Source organism: Musca domestica, unplaced genomic scaffold (assembly GCF_030504385.1).
Source record: "Musca domestica strain aabys unplaced genomic scaffold, Musca_domestica.polishedcontigs.V.1.1 1, whole genome shotgun sequence".
Classification (NCBI taxonomy): Eukaryota; Metazoa; Arthropoda; class Insecta; order Diptera; family Muscidae; genus Musca; species Musca domestica.
Genome location: NW_026712114.1, coordinates 43,389,694 through 43,413,089, shown reverse-complemented (window position 1 = coordinate 43,413,089; position 23,396 = coordinate 43,389,694). Strand labels below are relative to the sequence as shown.

The 23,396-nt window shown below is 35.0% G+C and overlaps 1 protein-coding gene across 5 annotated transcripts in view; it reads left to right on the top strand.

Annotated features, from left to right (window-relative positions):
- The first annotated feature begins 361 nt into the window (after positions 1–361).
- Positions 362–23,396, top strand: part of LOC101900370 (cubilin) — a 402,236-nt gene continuing 379,201 nt past the window's right edge. For 2 of the 5 annotated variants that reach the window (XR_009342385.1, XR_009342384.1), the window contains exon 1: positions 365–783. The gene's annotated coding sequence lies outside the window, so the exon portion shown is untranslated. Of the gene's footprint in view, positions 784–23,396 lie in introns of all 5 variants that reach the window. The other 3 variants (XM_059123386.1, XM_059123382.1, XM_059123377.1) reach the window with 3 other exon arrangements.

Genomic DNA, 23,396 nt, shown 5'->3' with positions numbered 1-23,396 from the left:
GCACTTTGTCATAATTTTCTTTGAGCTGAGCTAGAAAATTGATGGTCGTTGATGGTGGTGGTGTCGCGGCGTTGTCATGGAATAAATTTCAATTTAGTTGCGAATTTACATTCAAAGTGTTAAGACATCAGGTCATAATCCACAAAAAAAGAAAAAAATATGATAATATGACAGAATTAAACTTAATGCATAATAATGCAATTATAATTACAATAGCAATAACAACAATCATCAACCAATAAAAACACAACCATTTAAATACTGTGATAATTCAATCGGTGTCAAAAAAAGTGATAGTGGAAATCGAATTTGCCTAAAATGCCAAAACTGGTTCTATTTTTTTTTTGCAATTGAAACCTCACATAAATCTAATACGCTATTTATCTTTTTTCCTTTCAGTGTTTTTAATAACAAAAAAATACATTTAACGAAATCATTCACAATTACATTAAACATCCCCTATTGAAGTGAAAATTCAAGGCATTGTTGTTATCCGAAAAAAAAAAAAAACAAAAGAAAAATTTTAAAGAAGAAGTGAAATAAGTTTTTTATAAAATAGTTATTTTTTAAATTAAACTAGCCAAATAAATTGAAATTGATCATCCGATTTTAATACAACAAAAAATAGTGAACAAATTCTAATTCTAATAGAAAAATCAAACAAGCAACAAATTTTTAACAAAGAAAAAATTAAATTGTGAAAATGTTTTAAAATTTCTCGTGACTCGAAACAACTTAGGAAAAGCACTATCTTTATGGATCTTAATCTTGTGGGCATTTAAGGTAAGTTAAGATTGATTTTCTATATATATAAAATAGGAAAATGTTTGTATGTTTGTTTGTAATATATATAATGTTTGTATAATGGAATCAAAAACCACTGCACAGACTTTCCTGACCATTTCCAAGTACACTTTAACATCGCCTGAAAGTAACATAGGCTGTATACATTTTTATACCCTCCAACAAAAAAGGATGGAGGGTATATTAAGTTCGTCATTCCTTTTGTAACTCATCGAAATAATCATTTTAGACCCAACAAAGTATATATATTCTTTATCATATATTGATTCTAAGACGATTTAGCCCTGTCCGTCCGTCTGTCCGTCTGTTGTAATCACGCTACAGTCTAAACGAATTAAGATAGGAAGCTAAAATTTTGCACAGATCTTTCTTTTGTCTGCAGGCAGGTCAAGTTCGAAGATGGGCTATATCGGACCACGATATCGTATATCCTCCATATAACGGTACCCTCGATATTCGGTATTTTGATGATTTTACCCACATTTTTCATCAGAATTTTCTGAAAACTACACAAGGAGTTCCTTGTGGGTACTTTATACCTCGGCAGAGAATTATCTATATAGGTCCACCATATCGTATAGTGCCCATATAACGGTACCCCCGATATTTGGTATTTTGATGTTTTAAGCCATATTTTTCAACGGAATGGTCACAAGGGGTTCTTTTCGAGCACTTTACCCCCCGACAGAGAATTCTCTATATAGGTTAACGATAACGATACCCCGCGATATTCAGTATTTTGAAAATCCACACAAGGAGTTCCTTGTGAGTACTTTACACGCAGACATAGATTTGTCTTTATAGGTCCACAATATTGTATATCCCCCCATATCGGCACCTTCCTATATTAGATATTTTAAAGATTTTAAAAGAATTTTTAAAATTAGATTTTATGTTTACATATCTATTGATCGATTACGGATACAGTATCCAAATTTTTAATGCATAACAGTATTTGGAACAAAAATAAAATTTGCCAAATTATATTCAAATAGGTACAGATTTGAATATAGCTTCCACATATATTTTAGGCCGATATTATGTATTTGATGCTTTTATCACGCTGTGAACGCCATATTTCAATGAAATTTGGAATGTGTGATGGAATTTATCTCAAAAAATTTTTTTGTCAAATTATATTGAAATCGGTTCAGATTTGGATATAGATCCATATATATTTTCGGCCAATTTGACATATATGTGATGCACCAAACACGATACGTATGTCCGATTCCAATGAAATTTCGGCATGAGTGACTAATTTGATACAAAAATAAATCAAATTATATTTAAATCGGTTCAGATTTGGATATAGTTCCCAATTATATTTTCGACTGATTTTGTTTATTTGATTCCAATGAAATTTGGAATGTGTGACGGGATTTGATCAGAAAAAAATTTGTCAAATTATATTGAAATCGGCTCGATTTTACATATTTGATGCACGAAACGATATGTATGTCCAATTCCGATGAAATTCGGATGGAGAGACGAAATTTGCTACGAAAAAAAATTTCAAATTATATTGAAATCGGTTGAGGGTTGGGTACAGCTCCCATATATAAAACTGCAACAAGATAAAAAAACTGCAACAAAGTCAAATGCCATAATTTTTACATTATTTTTAAAAAATGTCGGAAATAGCATCAAATTTTAAAGTAAATTTAGATTTGTTCGAATTTGGTCTCACGCTACCTGCGGTATTTTGGCCCATTCCCAGCGAAGCTCTTGTTTAAGGTAATCGACACTTTGGCATTTTTTAGTGCCAACCTTGTTTTCGAAATACTTCAGACTCCAGACACAATAGTCCAACGAATTGGTATCTGGAGATTTTGGTGGCCATTGTGCGCTGGAAATGAGTCCTGTTGGAATGTCCAAGGTCCGATGAAGCGAGAAATTTCATTTTGCAACCATTCTTGGGTGGCGAGTGCCGATTGCGATGGTGCTGAGTCCGGTTGGAATGTTGGCTTTAATACACCCTCCAGAATATTTTCGCGATAATATTCGGCATCTGTTCTGTTGCCAACGTCGATTAATACGAGCGGAGAGCGACCATCGGGTGTTATGACGGCTCACACCATTACCATGGCCACCGCTTGAGTTCTGGTGGCCAACCGAAGGTGCTAATTTTCAGCAGACCTCTTAGGCAAGTGAACACAATAATTTTGTTTGTTTACAAACTGCTGGACAACGAATGTTTTCTCATTGGCCGTTCACCACTTTCGGGGCAAAACGAGGCAAGTGCCAACCTTGCTTTTCAAGCCTTGAGTATATTTTCTTTCCGTTGCGGTGTAAGTTATTGTAATTTTTGGAATTTCAAGTGCTTTACCCCGAGCTCATTTTTCAATATTTGCCGAATGGAATATTGCGATATGTTCAGGTCATGAGTCATTTTACGGCCACTGCAACGCGGGTTTCGATCAAGTCACTTCTTTACTTTTCGAATTATTTCTGCTGATGTAGCGATATATATATATATATATATATATATATATATATATATATATATATATATATATATGTATATATATATATATATATATATATACATATATATATATATATATATATATATATATATATATATATATATATATATATATATATATACATATATATTTATTCATGACCAGCATAAAATTCTATGTCGATTTATCGATGTCCGTCCGTCTGTGCGTCTATCCGTCCTTCCGTCCTTCCGTCTGTTGGAAATCACTCTAGCTTCCGAACGAATTGAAGTATGTTTATAGAATTTTACTCAAGTATATATTATGTCTGCAGGACTTTTGGTATTGAAAATGGGCCAGGTAGGTCCACGTTTTGGTATAGAATTGTTAACCGATTTTATTTTTTTGAAAATTGCTAAATTCGTTCCAAGTGGTGGAGTTTTACAGTTTTTTTACTTGTTTTTAATCCGAAAATATCCTGGTTACTTGTTTAAGGGTTAAAATGTGTGACCAAAATATTTCTCATATTGTTATCCGAATACCCTTAACATGTAAAATGCAACCATTTCCATGGGGTCTTATTTTTTTTTTAATATTGACAAGGGTGGATTTTTCTTTTATTTAGGTTATTTTGTGATGTAAACTTTCATAATCGTCTGCGTTGTTTTCTGTATTTATTGAAAACATTAAATTTTCTTGCACCGGGTAATGTCAAAATACTCACCCACTCTCATTATGCTGCATTATCTATTATTTGGTTTGGTTTGACTTAAACATTTTGTAGATAAAACAAATACTTCACCTTTGGCTCCCTCCTCGAAATAGAATCGAAACCTCGTTAACAACGCTCGAATAACTGACAAAACAAAATAGCAAACAACAATAAGCCGGATCAATGTGTCATCACAAGCGACAACTAACCAATACTGACAACAATGCTCTGTAAATCCTTCCATCATCGGCGTTGTCAGCGCCATCGTCATCTACCTGCAATTTTCGGATGATGTGTCGATAATGGGAAACAAATAAACCAACCAACCAACCATCTGACAAAGGTGAATGATGATGAGCTGCAGTAAATGGAGAATCTATCTGTCAATTGGGTGGCGGGGTGATGCTGGGTTGATTGGGGATAATAGCAATTTTTGTGGATATCTCCATGTGAAAAAGGGCGTGTATTTTCTGTTGTTGTTGTTGCCCTTGTTTGTTTTGTTAGTCAAAATCAAAAGCATAAAACAAAACGATGAACTTTGTGTAGCATTTTTATCAATGTTTGCATTTTTGTGTGTGTTTTTTTGTACTTGGATTTCTGTTCTGCCATTCAGTCGTTATGTCAAATTTTCTTTGCAAATGAAGGAATTGTTTGAAAAGAGTTTTTCATTATTTTATGTTTTTTTATTGTGTGTGTGTGTGTCCATCTTTTGCAACTCTACTTCATTGTATCCTTTTTTTAATACCAGACAAACATACTTACCTTAGTTTGCTGCAAATTCAGTACTTGCAGGCACCACTAGATAATGGAGTAGTTTTTGTTGGTGTTGGGTAAACATATTTTGTTTCCCAGTGACAGCTTTCTTCAGTGTTCTCCCTTAACAGCTGTTTGTGTGTCTATGTATATATGTGTGAATGTTTCAGAATCACAAGAGTTCACCACCACCTACATGATAACAACAATATTAATTTTTACGTCAATTCTATTGAAGAGTTGCCATATCTTTTTTATGTAATCATTATTTTAGTGAGTTTATTTTTATTTTTTGACAGATAGAAAAAACGTCATTCGAAAAATTTGGGTTGATAAGGGTTTAGAATACCAGTCCAAGGATCTGCTTTCATTAAACTTTGAAAAAATCAGTTTTTTCATAATAAAGGGAAAACCGCAGTAGACCTAGGAAGAAAAGCTAAAAATAGAAGATATCTGTATCGACGTATTGAAAGCTTACGCCGCAAAGTAACCTATGTAGGAAAGGCACATTCCCCCCACTTTCATATTTTTTTGATATCGATACGTTGATTATTTTGGTTAATTTGGTTAACAGTGGATTTAAAAAATGGATATTTCCAGAATAGAAATCGTGGATTTTTAAGGTGTTCTAGAAAGTTCAAAATATTCTTTCGATTATTTTTAAAGAACCAGCAATAGCGGTTTAGGACATTCGTGCATTAAACAAGTAAAAAAGCTGTAAGTTCGGCCAGACCGAACTATGAATACCCTCCAACATTTGAAACGAATTTGGCAATTTTCAAAAAAAAAAATCCGTTAAAAATTCTGTTAAACGAATGTAGACATTATATTAGGGTTGTCTATACGACGACGTGGACCTGCATAGGCAACTTTTGTCATTAGCCATTAAAAATATTCAAATGCGAAACTTAAAAAAATAATCGGTAAATAATGTAGCTAAAATCGTCAAACTACTGAATATAGGAAGGTACCATTATATGGGAGATATACCAAAACGTGGACCTGCATACAAAAATCTTTGTCATAGGCTGTAGTACCCGTTAGGAACTTTAAATACCAAATTTGAAACAATTCCGGTGAATAATGTCGCTAAAATCACCAAAGTACCGAATATCGGGAGGTACCGTTATATGGGGACTATACGAAGACGTGGACCTGCACAGATAATTTTCTGTAATAGGCTGAAGTATTCATTTCGAACGTCAAATTCCAAATTTGAAACAATTCCGCTGAATAATGTCGCTAAAATCATCAAAATACCGAATATCGGGAGGTACCGATATATGGGGGCTATAAGAAGACGTGGACCTGCACAGACAATTTTCTGTCATAGGCTGTAGAATCTATTACGAATTTCAAATTCAAAATTTAAAACCATTCCGGTGAATAATGACGCTTATATGAGGGCTACACGAAGATGTGGACCTACATGGCCTATTTTCAATACCAAAAGTCCTGCAGACATAATATACAGTTAATTAAAATTTTATCAATCTACAGACGGACGGACGGACAGACGAATGGACATCGCTAAATCGACATAGACTTTTATGCCGATCAAGAATATATATTTTTGTGGGGTCTTAAATGTATATACTATATGGAGGGTACTATGGTGGAGGGTATAAAAATGATTTTCTGACCAGAAAAAGTGAATTTTTGACGTAAATGTCAGGAATAGTGGATTGTTAATATTTTATGTTTGTTAATATTTTTCACATATCCATTGACCAAGAATCTTGGATTTTTTAAAATTTGTTGTAATGACGTTCTGACCACGAAATGCGGATTTTTTTAAAAAAGGGCTTTCTGACTAGGATACACGATTTTTTAATATTTTCTAGGGACATATTTATCAAGTTTTTTTAATTATGACTAACGTGACTTGGTATCCTTGTTTTTTTATATTCTCAGTCATATGGCTACGTAGGGTAAATATAATTTGATACGGCCAAAACGCGCCACATCGAAATAACGGGCTTAGACACGAGGTCCAAATCAGTATACGGACATTTGAAGTCGCTCTCGTGTTGTCCGTCTGTCTAGCTGGTTGGTGCGCACAATAACTCTCGAAGTATCCGATTTGGTCAGAAGTTGGTACATGGTAATATTATTATGAAACAGAGATCTAGTTCGGATATGGCCAACATCGGCGCGTTTTTTCTGATACTTCTTACTCAAAAGGTCAAAGAAAATATTTTACCTTATAGAACAAGAAAAAACCATCCAAATTTGGCGCAAAACTTGCAAATCCTTTTATTAGGCGTGAAAATGGACAATATCGGCCTACTCCATCAAGTACCTCCCCATAAAGGGTCAAATTTTGAATAATTATAACTCTTATGAAATATGAAATAAGAATCTGGTTGTCTTCAGGGTTCTCACATCTCAATATTTTTGCCAATACAAGACCTGGTATGAAGGTACCTCCCCCACAACGAGTCAAAATTTTGGATTAAATTCAATCTATATTAACATATAAAATAGGGATCAGATTATCTTCACACATCCCAATATTTTCAGGTTCTGGTTGACAGATAGGATATATCAGTCTACTCATTCTGGCACGTTTCCACAAGGGGTCACAATTATCAAATATTATATCTGATATTTTTAACTTGTTTAAGCAACAAGAATTGTTAATTTTTATGTATATTTTTATACCCTCCACCTTGGAAAGCAGGGTATATTAACTTTGTCATTCCGTTTGTAACATCCTTAAATATTTATCTTAGACCCCATAAAGTATATATATTCATAATCAGCATAAAATTCTAAGTCGATTTAACTATGTCCGTCTGTCCGTCTGTCTGTCTATTGAAATCACGATACAGCCCACATTATTTGACCTAGAGCTCCAAAATTTAACAGAGCTATTTGCATTGTGTCTAGGATGGTTGGTATTGAAAATGAGATATATCGGTCCACGTTCTGGTATAGTCCCCATATAACGGTACCTCCCGATATTCGGTATTTTGATGATTTATGCCACATTTTTTTCACGGATTTGTCTGGAAATTGGGGTTTGTAGGCCATAACGGGTCCCTGAGCGTGTGGCAAAACATTGCATGTATAGGTCCACGTTGTGGTATAGCCCCCATATAAACGTACCTCCCAATATTCGGTATTTTGATGGTTATTGCCACATCTTTTCACTGATTTATCTAAAAATTGGTATTTGTGGGTCATAACGGGTCCTAGTTCGTGTGGCGAAACATTGTAATTATAGGTCCACGTTTTGGTATAGCCCCCATATAACGGTACCTCCCGATATTCCGTAATTTGATGATTTTTGCCACATTTTTTCACGGATTTGTCTGAAAATTGGTATTTGTTGGTCATAATGGTTTCCAGCTTCGGTGGCGAAACATTGCATACATGGGTCCATGATTTGATATAGCCCCTATATAACGGTACCTCCCGATATTCGGTATTTTGATGGTTTTTGCCACATTTTTTCACTGATTTGTCTAGGGGTTTGTAGGTCATAACGGGTCCCTGAGCGTGTGGCAAAACATTGCATGTATAGGTCCACGTTGTGGTATAGCCCCCATATAAAGGTACCTCCCAATATTCAGTATTTTGATGGTTATTGCCACATCTTTTCACTGATTTATCTAAAATTGGTATTTGTGGGTCATAACGGGTCCTAGTTCGTGTGGCGAAACATTGTAATTATAGGTCCACGTTTTGGTATAGCCCCCATATAACGGTACCTCCCGATATTCCGTAATTTGATGATTTTTGCCACATTTTTTCACGGATTTGTCTGAAAATTGGTATTTGTTGGTCATAATGGTTTCCAGCTTCGGTGGCGAAACATTGCATACATGGGTCCATGATTTGATATAGCCCCTATATAACGGTACCTCCCGATATTCGGTATTTTGATGGTTTTTGCCACATTTTTTCACTGATTTGTCTAAAAATTGGTATTTGTGGGTCATAATGGGTCCTAGTTCGTGTGGCGAAACATTGTAATTATAGGTCCACGTTTTGGTGTAGCCCCCATATAACGGTACCTCCCGATATTCGACATTTTAATGGTTTTTGCTACATTTCTTCTAAGGGTATTAAAAGTTTGGCCCGGGCGAACTTAATGTTTTTTTACTTGTTTATTTATTAATTTTTTATTATATTTTATTATTCATTTTTATTATATATTAATTTTTTAAATATTTTTCAAGGAATTAGAAACTAGGACTCCTGGTTTTTTAAATATTTGTCATCAACTACCTTCCCAAAATCGCGGAGTTTTTTTTAATTTCTCAAAAACTTCATCTCAAAATCTTTTTTTAAACACATTTTTCTAAAGTCTTCCCTTGAATTTTTAAGGACTTTTTCAGTGTCTTCCCGTCTTATAAATAATAATTTTTTACATATTTTTTTCAAGGACTTTAGGGCTACATCTAAATCGTCTTCTGGGAAAGAAGTATTAACTTTTAATGATATTTTTTCAAGGACAACAAGTAAATAAATATTAAGTTTAGTCGGGCCGAACTTTTAATACCCTCCACCATTGGGTAAAGAAAATAATTTTTATAAAAGTATACAAATTCAAACGTGTTCCACTTTAAACTACAAATACCAGTAAAACCGTTAGAATAATACTGTTAAACATTTCAAAAAACCATAAAGTGGATGAGGCCGTTATATGGGGTCTATACCAAAACGGGAACCTATATGGGCAATTTTATATATAAATGATTGTCATCTACAAATTTTCTTAAATACCATATTTGAAAAAATTCGTGGGTAAATGTTACTACGGTTATCAAAATACCGAATATCGATGGGAATCGTTATATGCGCGCTATAGGAAAACGTAGACCTATACACACAAAGTTGAACCCATTATGAACTACAATTAACAATTTTTAGACGAATTCGTGGAAAAATGTGGCAAAAATCATCAAGGTACCGAATATCGGGAGGTACCGTTTTATATACAATGTTTCGCTACCGGAGGTAGAATCCATTATGACCTATAAATACAAATTTTTAGACAATTTCGTGGAAAAATATATCTCATTTTTAATACCAAACATCCTAGACAGAATACTGATTATTCTACCAAATTTTGAAGCTCTACGTCAAATAATGTGAGTTTCAACAGACAGACAGACGGGCATCATTAAATCGACTTAGAATTTTATGCTTATCATAAATATATATATACTTTATGAAGTCTACGATGAATATTTGTTACAAACGGAATGACAAAGTTAATAAACCCCCCTTTTAAAGGTGGAGGGTATAACATTTAAAAAATATGAGTCTGATATTATTCAAGAACTTCCCCATTGTATTGCCATAATTCTAGAGTATATATCTTAATTTGGTATTTCAGTTGTTACTGGTTCCAGAGATATGTTTTGGATTATGTGATATCTTGCCTTTCATAAATTGTTTGGCAACTCTGTACATACAAATTGTTGTTTTGTTAGCTTTCTATACCCTGTTTTGTAAGTTTTCATCTCGTTATGCTATTATTTCAGGCGACAACATCTGAGGAGCTGAGAGTTTTTTCCTTACACTTGCCTCGCACAGTTTTTTTTGTTTTTTTTTTGGAAAATTCCACCTAAGACTTTCTGTTTGTGCTCCCTGTTCTTTGGCAATTTTCTCTTTTCGTGTCGCAAAAATTACTCTCTTAAAACTGCAATATTGTATACAGGATTCAATTGAAGAGAAAATTGAATAGTCAAAGGACACGGGTAATAAATGTACATTTGTAGTTGTATGTGTATTTCTTTATCTCTCTCTCTCTCTCTCTCTCTCTCTTTATTCTCTCTTTCGTGCTCATGGAAAATGGGGAGGTTTTTGATGCTGGTGTTACGGATACTTTGTGAGTTTTATTCGAAGTTTTGTTATTGTTAATCTTCTTGTTCTTCGCTTTCTATATCATATGTTTTTCATCTTTTTGTTCTTTTGCTCAACACCAGCCCTCAAGCACTGGCCAAAAGCACATGTTATTCAGGTTATCATTGTGTTTTGTGATATTCGCTCAATATGTGTAGGTATATTGTATTTTGCCATTACATATGATTTTTTTTTGAGGTGAGTCCGTTTTGGGCATGAAATACAAATTAGCAGGGATTGTAAAAGTATGATTCGCTTATGTATGGTGGAATCGTTAATATTTAAAATAATTTTCGCATCTATCTGTATACCCTTCGATTTACGGTTATCATACATAATATTAACAAGTTAAAAAATCTGTAAGTTCGGCCGGGCCGACCATTTGGTACAAATTTGTCAATTTCCAAAAAATAAAATCCGTTAAAAATTCTGTTAAAATCTTAAAAATACCGAATGCTTATACGACGACATGGGCCAGCATAGGCCACTTTTGTCATAAGTTATTACAATATTTAAATGCGAAACTTGAAGAAAAAATTGTTTATAATGTAGCTAAAATCATCAAAATACCGAATATATTTTATGGGGGCTATACGAAGACGTGGACCTGCACAGATAATTTTCGGGCATGGGCTGAAGTATCCATTACGAACTTCACATGCGAAATTTGAAACAATCCCGGTAAATAATGTCGCTAAAATCATCAAAATACTGAATATCGGAGGGTACGGTATATGGGGGCTATATGAAGACGTGGACCTACATGGCTCATTTTTTGACTTAGGATGTAGTATTCATTACGAACTTCAAATACCAAATTTGAAACGAATCCGGTAATCAATGTCGCTAAAATCATCAAAATACCGAATATTGGGGGGGTACCGTTATATGGGGGCTACACGAAGACGTGGACCTGCACAGATAATTTTCTGTCTTAGGCTGTAGTATCCATTACGAACTTCAGATACCAAATTTGAAACAATTCCGGCGAATAATGTCGCTAAAATCATCGAAATACCGAATATCGGGAGGTACCGTTATATGGGGGCTATATGATAACATGGACCTACATGGCCCATTTACGAACTTAATCTGCCTACCGGCAAAATATACATGTGTGCAAAATTTTAGCCTTCTATCTCAATTGGTTCGAAAGATAGCGTGATTTCAACAGACAGACAGACACACAGACAGACGAACATGGCTAAATCGTCTTAGAATTTTACGCTGATCAAGAATATATATACTTTGTTGGGTCTGACATGAGTATTTCGAGGAGTTACAAATGGAATGACAAAATTTATATACCCTCCATAGTATGGTGGAGGGTATAAAAATGTAATCATCGAAACAGCTAAATCTAGACAAGTAAAGAAGCAGCTAAGTTCGGCCGGGCCGCCATTCACCATTCGGCAGCTCCACCATTCAGAAGGAACTTAAAAAATATTAAAAAAACGTCGAAAAATACCGCTCAAATGAAAACCTATATATGGGGGCTATATGAAGACGTGGTGCTGCATAAGTAATTTTTTACCATAGGCTGTAGTATCGATTCCGAAATCCAAAAACGAAATTTGACGCTATTCCGGCGAAAAATGTCGCTAATATCATCAAAATACCGAATAAAGGGTGATGCCGTTGTATAGGGGCTATAGGAAGAAGTGGACCTACATACACAATTTTCCGTCAGTACCCATTACGAACTTTAATTACGATATTTGACTATTGCCATTCCGCTGAATCGTGGAAATACGAATATCTCGGGGTAGCGACTATTACATTGAAAAATGTGGCTAAAATCATCAAAACACCCAATATCGCGGGACAACATTGTATGGGGGCTATAAGATATCGTGGACCTTTATATAGACAATTCTCTTTCAGGTGGTAAAGTAGTTACGAAGAACTCCTTGTGGAGTTTTTCAGAAATTTCCATTGAAAAATGTGGCTAAAATCATAAAAATACCGAATATTGGAAGGTGCCGTTATGTGGGGAATATACAATATGATGGACGTATATAGACAATTCTCTTTCAGGGATAAGGTACTCACAAAGAACTCCTTGTGCAGAATTTTAGACAATTCCATTGAAAAATGTAGTTAAAATCATCAAAATACCGAATATCGGGGGGGTCGTACCGTTATATTGGTACCTATATTGGGACAATTCTCTTTCAGGTGGTAAAGTAGTTACGAAGAATTCCTTGCTTTAATTTTCAGATAATTCCGTTGAAAAATTTGTCTAAAATTATCAAAATACCGAATATCGGAAGGTGCCGTAATATGGGGGACATACGATATCTTGGACCTATATAGACAATTCTCTTTCAAGGGGTAAGGTACTTACAAAGAACTCCTTGAGTAGAATTTATATATATATATATATATATATATATATATATATATATATATATATATATATATATATATATATATATATATATATATATATATATATATATATATATATATATAGCCCATCTTTGAACTTGACCTGCCTGCAGACAAAAGACAAATCTGTGCAAAATTTCCTATCTTAATTCGTTTTAACTTTAGCGTAATTACAAAAGACGGACTGACGGACATGGCTAATTGTATTAGAATTTTACGCTGATCAAGAATATATATACTTTGTTGGGCCTAAAATTATTATTTCGATGAGTTACAAACGGAATGACGAACTTAACATACTGACGAACTCCATACTGTGGTGGAGGGTATACAAATTGTGACCCTTTGTGGGGGAGGTTCTAGAGGGGTTGGGCCTATATCTATCATCTTCGCATCAGATCTTCGGTTAATAGAAATATTGGGATGTGTGAAATTTGAGTGGAATCGAATGCCCACTCGGCATTTAAGAGCGTTTTGGTTATTCAAATTTTTGACCCCTTTGTGCGGAAGGTACCAAAATAAATGGACCTATATTGCCCATCTCCAAAGTCGATCTATGTTTGACAATAATATTACGATGTACGAAGCTTGGATCAAATCGGATACTCCCTTCAAGAGTTATCGTGCGCACCAAACAAACAGATAGACAGACGGACGACTCCAAATGTCCTGACTGTCCATATGTCAGAATGCTGTCATTTCTAAGCCACTCGTCCGACAGCTGTTAAAATGATTCAAGTGACAGCTCATTATATTGTTTACAAGCTTACAAAAGCATTTACAAAAGAATTTTCCAGAAAAAAAAGTTATTCGTGATAGAATTCAAGCGTGATAGTGTGATTTCTTTATATTTGGCTAGAAAGCCCCAAGTGACTATCGTTAAAGCTCTCCAGCATATAAATGTGAATAAATCTTTTGTGTCTCGTACCATCGGTAGCGTAGCCCTACGTCAAGGAAGTGGATGGAAGAAAAATGGTTCGATGGTGGTTGAGCTGAACATATTGCAATATTCCATTCGACAAATATTGAAAAATAAGCTCGGGGTAAAGCCATTGAAATTCCAAAAAGCGCAAAAACTTACACCGCTACAGAAAGAAAATAAACACAAAAGAGCTTCGCTTGGCCGAAAGTGGTGAACTGCCGAATTTCGTTTTTTCCGATGAGAAAACATTCGTTGTCCAGCAGATTGTAAAAAAACAAAATGATAGTGTTTACTTGCCAAAGAGGTCAGTTGAAAATGTACACCTTCGGTTGGCCACCAGAACTCAAGCACGGGCAATGGTAATGGTGTGGGCCGCCATAATAGCCGATGGTCGCTCTCCGCTCGTATTAATCGGCCGTGGCATCAGAATAAATACCGGAAATTATTCAGGAGGGTGTATTAAAGCCTTGGGCACGCAAACATTTTGGCCGCAGATCTTCGACATTCCAACAGGACTCAGCACCATCGCACTCAGCATGTGCCACCCTAGAGTGGTTACAAAATGAGGTCCCTCCCTTCATTTCCAGACTATTGTGTCTGGAGTATCTTGGAAAGCAAGGTTTGTACTAAAAAAAATATCAAAGTGTCGATCACCTCTGATGCTATTTTCAACATTTTTTGCTTTCAATCAATATAATTTAAAAACAAGTAAAAAAACATTAAGTTCGGCCGGGCCAAACTTTTAATACCCTCCACCTTAGGGTAAAAGAAAAATTAGAAGAAATGTGGCAAAAACCATTAAAATGCCGAATATCGGGAGTCACCGTTATATGGGGGCTACACCAAAACGTGGACCTATAATTACAATGTTTCGCTACACAAACTAGGACCCATTAGGACCCACAAATACCAATTTTTAGACAAATCAGTGAAAAAATGTGGCAAAAACCATTAAAATACCGAATATCGAGAGATACCGTTATATGGGGGCTATACCAAAACATGGACCCTTACATGCAATGTTTCGCCACCGGAGCTGGAACCCATTATGACCCACAAATACCAATTTTTAGACAAATCCGTCAAAAAATGTGGCAAAAAAACTAAAATACCGAATATCGGGAGGTACCTTTATATGGGGGCTATACCACAACGTGGACCTATACATGCAATTTTTTGCCACACGCTCAGGGACCGTTATGAGCTACAAATACCAATTTCCAGACAAATCCGTGAAAAAATGTGGCATAAATCATCAAAATACCGAATATCGGGAGGTACCGTTATATGGGGACTATACCAGAACCTGGACCGATATATCTCATTTTCAATACCAACCATCCTAGACACAATGCAAATAGCTCTGCTAAACTTTGGCGCTCTACGTCAAATAATGTGGGTTGTATCGTGATTTCAACAGACGGACAGACAGACAGACAGGCAGACGGACAGACAGACGGACATCGTTAAATCGACTTAGAATTTTATGCTGATTATGAATATATATACTTTATGGGGTCTAAGACGAATATTTAAGGATGTTACAAACGGAATGACAAAGTTAATATACCCTCCTTTCCAAGGTGGAGGGTATAAAAATGTAAAAATTATTAAAATGTAAAAATTAATTAAATTTGACTTTGTTGCAGTTTTTATCTCACCCTGTATAGCTATTATTTACAAAATGTCCATACGAGTACTTCAAAATTCTCGAACAAAATACGCTAGAACATTTACCAAAGAAAATATTGGGAAGGCAAATGGACTCTAATAGCTTCACAGCAAACAGAATGTATTGATCGAAAATAAAACACTTGGCTTTCACACTTTCAATATAATGCCTTGCAGATCTCATACCGAATAAATGGCTTAACACAGATACAACCAGTTTTGTATGTACATTACATATATACCCGCAAACGTGTGTATCGAAAAAATTAACACAAAAACGCAGGCAGGCACGCACACACACACACACACATCCAAACCAATTGGACAAACTTTTTATGAAAAAAGCTAAAAAAAAATATTTACTACCGGCGGCGATGCGCTTGTTACAACCAAAATGGAATATTTTTCACGTTTCTATTAATGTGTGAGTGCGTGATATCCTTGTTCCCTTTTGTTTGTAAAAAAAAACTTTACTCATTGGTATGGGTGTGGAGTGTTTCCCAGTTGTTTTTTTGTCCAAACGATTTGAACATCTATCCCACCTATCTCAATCCACATCCACTTCGATTTCCAGCTATTGCTGCAGCAGCGGTAGTGAAAATAGCCCAAAGTCATGTGCGTTTTTTCTCTTTGTTTGCTTTTTTTATGTTTTCTCACCAACAAATTTCGTCTCATTCCAAACATTGTGGACATTAATAGAGAAACCACAGCTGTTATTGCTGGTTAAGCTTACATTCTGCAAACATTTCGATTCCCTATTTATTTACTTTTAGTTTAGAAACAACCCCCCCACCTTCCTTCTCATGCTACCTTTAAAATAGATAGATGATTTTTATCTATTTTGTGTACAGTGGCTCAAAGATATAGAATAATTGCTACAAGTAAAACAAAACTTGGAAATGAAATGTTTCATTTTTTAAAAACCGAGTATGAGAGATATATTCAACGGTCACCTCCCTGGATGGAAAATACAACAGCCAATGATTTAATTTATTTCTAAACCAGTAAAGAAAGTCTTCAAGTCGGGCGGGGCCGACTTTATGATACCCTACACCACTTTGCTAATTTAGTAGAGCTGCGCATAACAATTAAAAGTTTTTATGGAATAATTCATTCATACGCGGTATGAAAATTATAATTATTTAAAGTTCAAAGGACTAAATATGCTGAAGCATTTGTATCTTTTAAATTCGGACTTGTATTGCCCATTTGGTGCGAAATTAATTTGAAATCGGATAAAAATATATATATGGGAGCTATATCTAAATCTGAACCGATCTCGATAAAATTTGGCAAAGATATTTCAGAGCTCTATTTGATATATTTCCCTGAATATGGTTGTTACGGAGTGCATATTACGGTTGTGGGTAACAAATATGACAAATCGAAAGAACAGTATATATGGGAGCTATAGCTATATATGAACCAAATTTGGCATACTAGTTTCTATACTCAATTCGGTCGTAAGTGCCAAATTTCATTCAATTGGTGCCCAATCCAAGGTAAATTGGACGAAGTTATATATGGGAGCTATATCCAAATCTGAACCGATCTCGATAAAATTTAGCAAATGTATTTCTGAGCTGTATTTGATATATTTCCCCAAATATTGTTGTTACAGAGTGTATATTACGGCTGCGGAGGACAAAAATAACAAATCGGATGAACAATATATATGGGAGCTATAGCTATATCTGAACCGATTTCGATCAAATTTCGCATACTTATTTTCAGGCCCAATTTGGTTGTAAGTGCAAAATTCAACACTATTCGGGCTGATATTACACGTTTGGTGCACAATAAAAGGCAAATCGGATGAAGATATATATGGGAGCTATATCTAAATTTTTACCAATTATCTCCAATTTCAATAGGGTTCGTCCTTGGGCCAAACAAATGATTTGTGCAAAATTTCATCTGGATAGGGCAATAAATGCGAACTGTGCTTTGTTTACAAAAATACATGGACAGACGGACGGACGGACAGACGGACGGACGGACAGACGGACGGACATGCATAAATCGACTCAGAATGTGATTCTATGCAGATCATCAAAAGGAACTATGGGTCTATCTCGTTTCCTTTTGCCTGTTACAAACAAATGCACAAAGACATAATACCCTGACCACCTTGTGGTGTAGGGTATAAAAATTCCACAATTTATATATGCTCAAAAATTCTTCAAAAATATTCCACAGCTTATATATAATAGAGAAAAATTTGGAGTCGATCAAGGGGTGTCCGTCCGTCCGCTCGTCTGTCGAAGGGAGTATCCGATTTGGTCAAAACTTGGTATATCGTAATGTTATTATCAAGCTTAGATTGAGTTCTGGTACCTCCCCACAAAATATTAAAATGTTCAAAGAAAATAATTTTGCTAATAGATTAAGTTATAATTATAACTCCTATAAAATGTGAAATAAGAGTCCGATTGTCTTCCAATGTTTCTACCTGAAGAAGATCTGGTGTATCTTGTATATATCGGACCACTCCTTCAAGTACCTCCTTCCCAAAGGATCAAAATTTTGAATAATTATAAATCTTAACAAATATGAAATAAGAATCCAATTGTCTTCAAATAAGGCATATACCAAGATCACTCCTTCTGGTGCCTCCCACACAATGGGTCAAAATTTTGAATAACTACGAGACTCATAAAACAAGAAATGAGCATCCGATTCCTTTCAAACACAAGATTTGGTGTGAAGATGAAATATATATCGCAATATTTTTACTAAACCCTTTCTGTAAAGATGATAGATATTGGCGAACCTGTTCTGGTACCTCCCCCACAACGAGGTAAAATTACATACATCCTAACTTGCAAAACAAGTCAGTGATTCTATTCAAACTTGCTATATCTAAAATTTTCTCTCAACCAGAGATCTAAGGTATCTCCCTCAAAAATGTTTGACATTTTTAAATATGTTTAATTTTCTTTAAATATTGTAGATCCCAATATTTTTATCAGTATTAGATGAAGCGAGATACGAAATGAAAAATATTGACACTACTTCGGAATATATGGCCGAGAATTGTTTGAAAAATAATTTAAAATCAACAGCTGTAGTTAGGCCGGGCCGAACTTTGAATATCCTCCACCATTTAAAAAGAATCTTACAATTTTCAAAAAAAAAAGAAGAAAAAAATCCGTGAAAATTTTGTTAAAATCTTAAAAATATCGAATGTCCCCCATATACTAGGGTCTGTACGACGACGTCGACCTGCATAGGCAATTTTTGTCATAAGCGATTACAATATTCAAATGCGAAACATGAAAAATAAAATCGGGGAATAATTTAGCTAAAATCATTAAAATATCGAATATAGGGGAGGTACCATTATATTGGGGCTAAACGTGGAAAACGTGGACCTGCACAGACACTTTTCTGTCATAGGCTGTTGTATCCATTACGAACTTCAAATACCAAATTTGAAAAAATTTCGGTGAATAATGTCGCTAGAATCATCAAAGTAACGAATATCGGGAGGTATCGTTATATGGGTGCTATACGATATCGTGGACCGATATAGGCCATCTTCGGACTTGACCTGCTTGCGAAAGACTTATCTGTACAAAATTTTAGTTTCCTATCTTAACTTTTTTTTGGACTATAGCGTGATTACAGCAGAACGAAAGACGATTACAGCAGACCGAAAGACTACTAAATCGTCTCAGAATTGTACGCTGATCAATAATGTATATACTTTGTTAGGTCTAAAATTATTATTGACCAACTTAAAATACACTCCATGCTATGTATGGCGGAGGGTATAAAAATGAAATATTTAATTTAAAATGTTTAAGTAAACAATACTGTTTTTACAATTTCCACTTACATATTGAGTTAAAATCATTAAAAAATCGTAACAATCTTCCTCCTCATTAAGCCAGTGTGACAACCTACCCCCACACCTCACTACCAAACATTTTGGCTAATTCTTTTTTCCAGGATATTCGCTAACCACCTTCCAAAACGAACAAAAGAAGGATGTTACGATTAGTGTATTTGTGGTGAAGTGAGGGCGGAGTAGGAAGGCGTATTATAAATAAAAACACTGATGGTGGCAATTCCAATGCGATAATTTGTTTTAATTACCAAATATCCAGATGAAAGATCTTAAAGGTTTCATTGCTCCTAGCTTAAATAAACAAGTTTTGTAAAAAAATATGTATATATATTTTTATGTTACGTTCCTAGAAATATTTATTAGTTTCAAAATTAGAATTGGATCGTCAGTACCAACCTATGGAATACAATATATCCATTTTTTTAAAGAACTAAAATCCAGACATGTTGCTTTTACACAATTTGAGATATATGCATTAAAGAATGGACTTACGTCCACGGTTATTGCAAATTGTTTCTTTCCCTTTATTAAATTATTATTAAAAAAGTAAAATTTAATTATCATTTAAATATTCTAAAATATAAAAATATTCTTGACCTGTAGAGCAACTGGAAAATCAGGAGTTTTTGGTTCATTTCATCCCTTTCCTGGCGATTGACCCAAGGTTGCTGCCTGGAGCTTGGGGACAATTTCTGGGACATATCAGTATAACTCTAGGAACATACAATATATGCTGAAATAATAATTTTTTATGTCCTCCACCATAGCATATTAAGTTTGTCATTCCGTTTGTAACACCTCGAAATTGATTAGCATTAAATTACATGTCGATGTCCGTCTGTGGAAATCACTGTAGCTTCCGAACGAAATGAAGTATGTAGATAAAATTTTACTCAAATGTATATTAGGTCTGCAGGACTTTTGGTATTGAAAATGGGTCATGTAATTTGATATAGCCCCCCATATAATGGTAACTCCCTATATTCGGTATTTTGATAATTTAAACGACATTATTTACCAGAACTCAAATTTAATTTTTGAAGTTCGTAATGAATACTACAGCCTATGACAGAAAATTGTCTGTGCAGGTCCACGCCTTCGCATATGTCCCATATAAAGCACCTCCCGATATTCCGTATTTTCTTGATTCTAGCGATATTATTCACCGGAATGGTTTCAAATTCGGTATTTGAAGTTCGTTATGGATTCTACAACCTAAGACAGACAATTGTGTGTGCAGGTCCACGTCTTCGTGTAGCCCCCTTATAAGGGTACCTCTCGATATTCGGTATTTTGATGATTTTAGCGACATTATTCACCGGAATGGTTTCAAATTCGGTATTTGAAGTTCGTAATGGATTCTACCATCTAAGACAGAAAATTGTCTGTGCAGGTCCACGTCGTCGTATAGACCCTAATATAACGTCTACATTCGGTATTTTTAAGATTTTAACAGAATTCGTTCCAAATGGTGGAGGGTATTCAAAGTTCGGCCCGGCCGAACTAACTGCTTTTTAACTTGTTACTTGTTAATTTTATAACACTTGACTTATTTACCCCTTGACCCCTATTTGTGGAGGTTTCAAAAGAGGATCACTGACTTGTTTCATATATTATAAGGGTTATAAGTAGCCAACATTTAGACCCTTTGTTGGGGTGGTATTTTACGGAGTGGACAAGATCTGTATATTGTTTATTTTCGTACCTGACCACTGATACAAATATTAGAATTTAGAAGGTTTGAACAAGATTTTATTATTCTTCTTTTATTCGGATTATTCAATGAAAATTTCGATCTTTTGTGGCAGAGGTGCCAGAAGGAGTGGACCGATATTGCCCATCTCCGAATATGACCTAAGTTTGACAATGATATTACGCTGTACCAAGTTGGAATCAAATCAGATACTCGCTTCGAGAGTTATCGTGCGCACCAACCAGACAGACGGACACCCCCTACAAATATACTGAAACGGATTTGGTCCAAAGAGACCTAGGATTTAAAATCTTTATTTCAATGAGACACCTCTTTGTCGTATCAAATAATATATAACCTCTGTAGCGATATGGTTGGGGGTGTTAAAATAAAAATCTTTGTGTAGACTATTCCGCAATAAGTTTCGACATTACAAGAAAAATGAATTCAGGCGACTTCTATGGCCTATCTTGTATATTATTGGAGCATGCGTGTGACAGTAAACGTTTTCCAAACATTGTCCCAGGTGTTGTACGTGTTTTGTAAGTTCATTATCCGGTGAAATTTGTGGACCAGATCTTTGTAGTAGACATCTAAGCTTTAGTCTCTCCTTTCTTGTGTAACAGTCTCGACATTCGCAAAGCTTAAAGTGGTTGATACCATTGGAATTTCATGTTTCCCCAATCGAATATTGCAATATTCAGTAATAACTTTTATCATCGCCGAAAAAAAATCTTGAAATAAATTAAATAAAATATCCTTTTTTTATTAAATCTGTTTTTCAGTTGTCTATTTCGCCCTTCCTTTTCTTTTTTTTTTCCTTTCCTTTATTAAATTTGATCTTCAGATTTCTCCTTAAGTCTTTCATTAATGCCAAAAATGTAGCAGTTTGTAACACCTCATTTTCGCTGTACACGATTTCCAAAGAAAAAGACCTCCCACACACAAACACACTAGAAATCTCAAAGCAATGTAACTGCAACAGTATTCTGTTTCCATTAAGGAAGGATGCGAAGATGCTGCCATGTGCACGGCAAAGGAAAACAAGAACAGCAACAACTTTGTTGAAAATATTTTCGCTAAAAGGATTTATGACACATTTAGGTGTTCCGTAATGCTAATGCTTTTAAGCCAATATTACTTTCATATCTTGCTCAAGTGCATGCAAGAGGGTGGTGGGCGGAATGACGGGATAGATGGTGGTAGTTAGCTTTTAAGATAATTTCCTAGATATTATTTAATGGAGTTTTTTTTCGAGGAGAAAGATGTGAGCATCTTGTATAAATAGAAGAAGGCATTGAAGGCCTTGAGGCCTTATATAGATGGAAAACCTCCAGAGGGTTTCATAAGAAATAAGACGCCAAGAGGATGTTTCATTGATGTTTTCTCATCTTTGTTCCTAAAACATATTTGCATTCTGGAACCTATAATAGTTTTTTTTTTTTGTAGAATATTTTGACTTGCTACCATTCCATTTAAATGGAGTTTTGTAGCCTTAATTTGAAAAAAGAACCAAAAATACCCCTTTGGATACTTGTTTGAGGGTTAAAGATTCTTATCGAAGTAATCTTCGTATTGTTATTAGTAATTTTTCCCACAATACCATGTAAAATGTACAAATTCCAACGAATTATTCCTAATCTAGTAGTTTTTATACCCTCCACCTTGGAAAGGAGGGTATATTAACTTTGTCATTCCGTTTGTAACATAATTAAATATTCGTCTTAGACCCCATAAAGTATATATATTCATAATCAGCATAAAATTCTAAGTCGATTTAAAGATGTCCGTCTGTCTGTCTGTCCGTCTGTCTGTTAAAATCACGATACAGCCCACATTATTTGACGTAGAGAGCCAAAGTTTAGCAGAGCTATTTGCATTGTGTCTAGGATGGTTGGTATTGAAAATGAGATATATAGGTCCACGTTCTGGTGTAGTCCCCATATAACGGAACCTCCCGATATTCGGTATTTTGATGATTTATGCCACATTTTTCACGGATTTGTCTGGAAATTGGTATTTGTAGGTCATAACGGGTCCCTGAGCGTGTGGCAAAACATTGCATGTATAGGTCCACGTTGTGGTATAGCCCCCATATAAAGGTACCTCCCGATATTCGGTATTTTAGTTTTTTTGCCAAATTTTTTCACGGATTTGTCTAAAAATTGGTATTTGTGGGTCATAATGGTTTCCAGCTCCGGTGGCGAAACATTGCATTTATGGGTCCATGATTTGGTATAGCCCCCATATAACAGTACCTCCCGATATTCGGTATTTTAATTTTTTTTTGC